Source organism: Dreissena polymorpha, chromosome 4 (assembly GCF_020536995.1).
Source record: "Dreissena polymorpha isolate Duluth1 chromosome 4, UMN_Dpol_1.0, whole genome shotgun sequence".
NCBI classification, from domain to species: Eukaryota; Metazoa; Mollusca; class Bivalvia; order Myida; family Dreissenidae; genus Dreissena; species Dreissena polymorpha.
This window is the reverse complement of record NC_068358.1, coordinates 5,839,193-5,847,654: the sequence shown is the minus strand read 5'-3', so window position 1 is coordinate 5,847,654 and position 8,462 is coordinate 5,839,193. Positions and strand designations below refer to the sequence as shown.

General features: G+C 32.4%; 1 protein-coding gene across 2 annotated transcripts in view; it reads left to right on the top strand.

The window, feature by feature from the left end:
• The first annotated feature begins 413 nt into the window (after positions 1-413).
• Positions 414-8,462, top strand: part of LOC127880012 (coiled-coil domain-containing protein 112-like) — a 175,059-nt gene continuing 167,010 nt past the window's right edge. For both annotated transcript variants that reach the window (XM_052427214.1, XM_052427213.1), the window contains exon 1: positions 414-463. The gene's annotated coding sequence lies outside the window, so the exon portion shown is untranslated. The remainder of the gene's footprint in view (positions 464-8,462) is intronic.

Genomic DNA, 8,462 nt, shown 5'->3' with positions numbered 1-8,462 from the left:
ATGTAATTTTAAATATATAATATTATATGGTATATAAATATTTATATGGTATATCATTTTAAAACAATAAAACGAGTCAGGATGGTTTGTACCCCAAGATAACTGAATTTGCCCAAAATTTAGCACATTCTGTTTTTAAGATTATTGTCCATTAAATCATTTGGGAACAGGTCCTTTTAAGTTAGAATGCTGATACATATTTAAGTGTGTAAACCAAAATATAGTGCAAACTATAAAGAAATATAAAGACACAATGATTTCACATAATAATATTAATAATGATAATAATACTAATAATAGTGCTAACATATTCAAGTTATAAATTTGGGAAAATTTTAAAGGATGAAGAAAAAGAAAAGGCAAAGGATGATGAAAAAGCAAAAGCGATTGCCGCTTGGAAGAACAAAAATGAAGCAGCAAAGAAGGGAGAGATTCTCAGAGAAATACAGAAACTGAAAGTCCAGTAAGGCCAGGGCTGAATTATTTAATCATTCAATATGTCAATATGGTGTAGTATCTTTTTTGATGTGTTGTAAGTTTGGGTTGTGTTTCTTTTTAATGTTAAGCAACATGACTTTTTGTAAGTGAATGTGTTAAGTTTGCTCATGTATGAAAGCAATATTGTATATCATACAGCGAATAATGCTGCAAAATGGGTTAGTCTTAAATAAAAATACATATAGATGGAACTAAAAAGATCCGTTTACAAAAAACTCTTAAACGATATCAATGATCAAGTAATCCCCTATCTGCAAGTGTATTATTGTACTGCATATGACAATTTGCATAGGAAATACATTTACAAATGCATTTTATTTCTATTTCATACCTTTCTACATTTTTAACATTGTAAAAGAGCTTGAGTTCGAGAATTAACGTCACGGTACAAAATATTCATATAGAATTTAATATAAACTCTTCTATGTACTATCAGGCATGTCGACGCTCGCTAAATTAATGATTTTAGCCAGAAATGTTAATAAAACGAAGAATAAAGCAGGCTGATCTTAAAGAGTTTATTTCGCCAGAAAAACATACAATATGTATACATATATTAAAATTATTTTTGTATGCGAATTATGCTACGACTAAAGCAATATAGATAGCCATTCAAATAAATACGACACATATAAATAATTAATATCATGAAACATAGTCAAGAAAAACAGATTATGCTACTTTTCTCTAGCCGTTCTTTAAATAAGTCGTACAATTATAAATACATAAAACACAAACTTGTGTGCATAAACATGAATCCTAAAACATTGCAATTAAACTGAAAACATTAAAAGTACAGATAAGAATTTCAATTTTATTAAAATAAGAATACTCATTGGTTCAATATTTTATCAGAACAACATAATTGCAACCTTATGGGGCAAGATGAAATGGATATAATATAAGTATCAGCTGAGCCCCCTCTTGTTCAGAACTCAGGATCATATAGTACACATTCCAGATCATCGTTATGAATCTTAGAAAGATGTATTGGCAATCCGGCAGTATTTAAAACAGCTAAGCACGATTTATAAATTATTCATTTAAAATAAAAACGTTGAATGAATGGCAAAGGAATAAAAATTGAAATGATATCGGGCATTCATGGAAATTAAAGTTAAAAAAGTACTTATATCATTATATGTTTCAATTTGGCTACCATCTTATACAATTGCACTTAATTATTAACCCAACAACAACACGTGTAAGTACCGTCTAGGATATAATACTTACAAGCAATTAATTAGATAAATTATAAGCATAAAATGTGGTAAACAGTTAGTAAAATAACGTAACTGTTAATCAATAACATAAACATTATAACATCAATTTTAACATGAATAAACGCAATATTCGAAATATCCTCCGACGTCAGACGGACATGAGTGTGCAAACAAAACAACACAATACATAAAACGATTTAAATTATCATAAAAACACCGAAGCAAGATAAAAATTTGTAAATTCAAGCATCAGCTTCATACCAGGCTGATACTACGATCATCACATTACAAAGTAAGCAAAAGGGATGCAACGATTACCAGAAAATACCCACATCCTCAGTTCCATTCAATATGCGTCGTTTCACAATCATTGTCTTTAAGATTGTTGTACAGAACCGAAGAAGACCAGAGTATCTTTATCTTATGAAAAGAAACGACACTAACACATTTTTTAAAAGAAGTAGTAAAATGTAAAATGAAACATGTAAAAAGTAAAAAAATATCAAATATTTATAAGCATCGGTACATTTACCTTTAAAGTAATTTAATTGTAAAATCTTCATTGATCTCACATTACTGCCTATCATACCTCGAGTGACAATTCATTCCGTCTATCGTGTATATAATTGCATCAAACTTGGCAAAGCAAAAGCTATTTTCCCGCGAAACGTAGAACGACACATGCTGAACAATACCGAGCATTTTAAATTGAAACAATAATGGTTTTATTTTACACCAAATCCAATTCCCTAAGGACCTGATTGTGAAACGGCAAGCTCTCTTTCTTTTTCTTTATGCCAGATTTTGCAAGCCTAGTATAAATCTGGAGATGAATATGTTGATGCAGCCATAAAACATAATACGCATCATTTATGCTAACTTACGTAAGAACGTGTTTCGAAAACCTTTTTTTAATTACCAGTTAACGTCAAAGACTCCGTCTTTATTCATCTAACCACAAACGTTGTTTAAAATCTGTATGTGTTGTTTGATTTTTCTTTCTGACATCTGAGACAAAAATAATTTCCCAATCAACGTAAAGGCGATATGTTTGGAAAGCATTTAGTGTTGATTATTGGACGTATTGTCAAACGGAGACACGTCTGAATATGTAGTCGTTCATGGTAAAGTATCAGTTTTTAAGGCTTACATTTGAAGATGTCTAATATCATTCCTAATACCCGCTTGTTAACAATAAAGGCAAAAAATAGAAATACTCCTTGTGATGCGTTAAGAACAATGAATACATAAGAGAAAACAACATTGTCGGTGAAACTGTATATGATACCGAATATCCAAGTCATTCCTGTAATTGTTGAAAGTTTGACAAAAATGACAAGCTCATTTCTATCGTTTTGCACATTTCTGTCAATTGTTGAATTTCTTATATGGATGATCACCATGACGTACATTGCAAAATTCGAAACGATAACAAGGCAAACAGGAATCAGAAATGTATAAATAACATTTTTTTGTAAGTTAATGTAACAAACTTTGTACCCATAACCAATATTGTTGTGAGCATCCATTGAAATCATGATATTAATTCCTACACATATCGCTGAAACCGTAAAGGCATATATATGATACAAGCAGTTTTCCCTCAAATGTGGTCCAGATGATATGATTTGTGTTTTTCGGAACACACGGTACATATGTATTGTGCAGATATTCATCAACATGATGACCATCAACCAAGAAAAGTGAGACAATATACCGACTGATTTGCATGGCGTTGAGTCACCTTCCAATTGGCCGAAACTACCAATGATGTAAACAACCTGTGCAGTAAAAAGCGCTATAATTAGTGTCATTGCATTTTTGCCAGCAGTGTTTAATCTGAGACTATGTAGAAGAGCGTACGTCAGCAGTGATAAAATAACGCATACAAGCGAAACTATGATGCAGACAAGCGATACGAATTGCTCAGTAGACCATGCTTGCGAAATAAATTGATCAATAGACCATGCTACGCTTGAAATGTTGTTCATGTATTCCTGGTAGGTCTCGTAGCACAATGATATAACACCAATGTCAATGTCCATGTACTTGTCCGTATCAATTTCAAAGTTATTACTTAGGTAAATTACGCCATCGAATGTTCGCTGCCATTGTGTCCTATTTAGGGAGAAATTTATTCTAGGGCAAGGTAAAAAATCCATTAAATAAAAAATGTATCCTTCCCATAAACAATGCGGATCACACATCATATCTGGCCAAAGCAAACAACTTAGTTCATCATTGATTGAAAACACAATGTTGTCATATTTACCAAACGTATCCACAACTTTCACTTTATAAACATGATTATCCTCATCAAAAATGTTTAAATTTTGTAACGCCGATACAGTGTCAACACTTAAGATTTCAAGTTCTAATATCCCTTTCACAGTATACCTTAGATCTACATATATCAACGGAAACAAGCGCGATCATGTTTCCTGACGGATTTGTAATGCAAGTTCAAGCTTTATAGCAAAAAGACAGAGTTTATCGTGTGAAATATTTGTCAACTTCGTGTTTAAGATGTCAATCATGCGAATAACAGTGGTTTCATTCGGTGGGGCGACTACGTGTAAAGGGATCAGCTTTACCCGAATAGAGACAGCGTAGTTGTCGTACCATTTAATGTTCGAGACACACTCGCCATTTTGGAAGATTCGTCTACCAGTACAATATATTTCATTTTCTTCCTGCAAATAATGAAAATGGTTATAAGAAGAATACTAATGTGTTATTTATATCAACCGGCTCATGATGAACTAAAATTAATTGTATGATGGATCTTTCGTCCGATATTTTTTTAATTAAATTGTGTATGAAATATAGTTATTTATCATAATTGTAATGAGGGTAACGTGTAAGCACATCTTTCACAAATATATTTAATTGTATTTTAACTTATGGTTATTTAGCCTTAGTCATATAACGACTCAAATATATTTGTTAAACTCGATATTCGCGCACATTGCATTATGCAGATACAATTAACTAAACGTTTAGACTAGCTCCATGTGCTCATATGTATGACGGCCTAAATATACTACAATATTTGCTTGAACTATTTGTGTGTTTACTCACGCACCTCACGTTGTGAACTCGTGTTTCCGTTAGATGCGGTCGTTGCCGGCGTATATATCTTCAAGAGACCAGAAAACGAGTAGGGTTTTGCCTGTGTTAACCCACACTTCTTTTGAAATTGTATTACTTCTAACCCATTGCATAAAAAGCAAAATACATTTTGAAACCTCAAGTTGTTCATCGGAAACCGAATGACGGAATGATACTTATGGCACGCATCCTCCAATTCAGAATCGTATTTGTCCCATCGCCCTGTGATGTTACATCTGTCTATGGATGTCCAACAAGATTTTTCATTAAAATCGTACGGAATATCAGGATCTGTTACGAACACAATACTGCAGTTTTCAGTCTCAAAGACAGCTCGTTTTACATCGATCTCCTCTGAAAACGGCGGGTCATAGCAAATCATAGACGCAGTTAAATATTCCAGATGATTTTCCATTTCTCCATGACAACGTGCACAGTGTTTGTTTCTGTAATAAGTATTCGTTTTATTACTTAAACATGGAACGATATCGGAAAGTGCAGCTTCGTTTGATTAAGATGTGCAGGACCATTTGGACAATTTAAATATCCGAAAATTCCTGGTTTAAAATATGTATTTTTGTCCAACTCTAGAGGAATGCAATGTTGTTCAGAAACCCTGATAATTGCACTGTCGTCGATTTTGATCAAGCCTGGACAGCAAAATTCATAAATTTCATCACAGGATGGCTCACAACTACATGGATAACAACAAGGTGGCCATTCGTTTATTTCTAAACACATACCTGAGAGACGACAAAGTTCACTTGACCGGAAATCTGATACGGCATTGTCATCTCCGAAGAGAGAGAAATTTGCACAATATATTTTAGAAAATAAACTAAGCACAGCGCTTGCAAATACCAAACTATTCCTTCCATACATGTTGTTTCAAGTCATCGATAGTTTCGTTCAAAGGTTTGTTTTCGTATTTCTTATTAATATAGCGCGGAAGATTTTATACAGGTGTTATTAATTATATGTTGTGAATAATTGGCCTTTCCAGACCTTGCGCGGGAGACTCCTCCCCGTTTGTATATAGTAGCAATTTTCATTCGTGAATTCACGAGAGTACAACGTGCAATTTGAAACTCGCTAACTAATACCGCAAGCTCATTTTATTAAATATTAGAACAAGTCAGCGAGTTAGATTTCAGTGTGATGATTGGAGAATATTTCTAATATGCGATGTTACTATGTATATTGCTTGAGAGAATAGATATTTTAATACCGTGCACATTTTATTCCGATAATACAATTGAATATATCAATAATTGAATTGCTGACTGATATTTATGCAATTACTCGTTTTTGGTTTGTGTTAAAATATATTTATAAATATAATATATTACCCTATTTCATTGTTTATTTGTGTGAGATTTTTAAAAGGACATTTTTCAAAGAATAACAATATTATTGTTATGGTTTTTTAGTAGATGAGGAGTAACTGCACTTTATCATATTCAATAGAAAAATACAATACGTCAAAACGACTATAAACACTTTCAAAAAGATAAATGACATCTATACATTATAACACCGTTAAAACAAAAAAAGCGGCTGAAATCTTGGGCTAGGCTTAAATAAATTTATTTTTAGCACTTGGGCGTACAGCACATGCTCATCTGGGGCGATTCTTTACACACATGAATTTAGACTGGTTGTCACAGACACCGTGTAAACAAATTGTCGTTCAAATGAGTAGAAAAAAAAGATATTCTATAATCAAGCTCTAGTATCCAAATAACAAATTCACTGAGCCACCTTGCATACCAGAACATTTAGTTCATTAAGCAAATGTATACTAGGACATTTCATAATCAAATAAAAAATATGTTACCCGAATAAAATTAAGTTTTTATTGTATTTTAATTAAATTTGATTTTTTTGTGAAGCAAAATCGCTATAAAAAATATGAAACATTCATTTTCACGTTTTAACAACCGAAAATAAAAAAGTATCATAAATAATAAACATATTCGCCAAAAACGATTACGTATTATATATATGTTTTTCTAGTTTTAGCATGATGCTTCAGCTGTTTTTATTTTGTTACTACATATTGTTTCGTCGCAAAATGTTTATGAATGGATTCGGAATTATTTTGAATATGGTACACGTGTTAACCTTACGAAAACACACGTGTATAAGTTAAATGCAAATAATGGCGGCACTGAAAAGATATAATATTTAAAAAAAATTAAGTAAAACAGACATTCCAATGATACGTTAATACGTAAGTTCGTATCAAACACACATAAAAGACCTGGTTATTGCGGTTATAACCAATGTATTAGCGTTCCAATAAAACCGACTTTCAAGTCACACGTGCTATTTCGGTCTGAGTTGTACTCCTCAGCATCACAAAAGGTGACACTTACCTGTTGTTTCTTTGTAATTAAACTCATGTTCTGCATTTAAGAATGGGATAAATTGTTCTTACCGAAATTAATACTACACAATAAATGTTAAAACGCTCATTAAATACATATGAATTGAGGAAATATTGTTGTATTCCATATGCAAGACAGGAAGTTTACAACTACTTTATGTTAAACATGACAATTTACATTCCTTCTACACTTGTAATTATGAATAAAAGTTTACCTACCTGCATTTGTAGTTGTTGTTTTTTTCGCTCAATATAGACAAGACATTTACTTAATTGACCTAGAACATGAAAGTACATATAAACAAAACTAGAAGTGGTAGTAGTCGCTGCATCATAAGTATCAGCAGAAGAACTCATATTAATAGTAGATACCACAATATTAGCACTTGTATAAGCTTTACCAGAAAATCCATCAACATCATCATCACCCTCATCATCATCTGCATAGTAATCATTTGCATCATCTTCATCTGCATCTTAACCATGACAACCATTATTATGTTTATCATCAACAGAAACAGCATCTACATTATTTTGATAATTAAAATTCATAATCGGCATGGTTTACTTTATCATATCTTGAACAGCAGCAACATCGTTTTAAAAACATCAGCAGTTTTAAATTTAAGTTAGTGTCTAAAAAACTTGTATCACCTCATCATAAGCAGCATCAGCATCATTATAATATTTATCATCATCAGAAGTTTCAGTAATCTTATAATTATCATCTGGATCGACCTAATTCAAGAGAGTGACTTGCATCATCATCATCATCATCATCATCATCATCATCATCATCATCATCATCATCATCATCATCATCATCATCATCATCATCATCATCATCATCATCATCATCATCATCATCATCATCATCACCACCATCATCATCATCATCATCATCATCATCATCATCATCATCATCATCCTCATCATCATCATCATCACCAGCATCTTCATCACCAGCATCTTCATCATAGCAATTTTGTCATTACCATTTGCATTTATGTTTTATTGAATATACCGTTTTGGATAATAACTGCGTTGCTGAAGGTTGAAGTTTTATTTACTGAAGCATATCAGCGTCATATGTCACCCATGGACGTTTTATAAGAGACTCCAATATTATCGTCGAAACTCAGAAACATTCCAGATATTCAGGTATGCCATCTGCTAGACGCACACGAGTCTTGTATTCCTAGATCACAGCACGCTAGGTTCGAGTGTCATTAAATGCACCT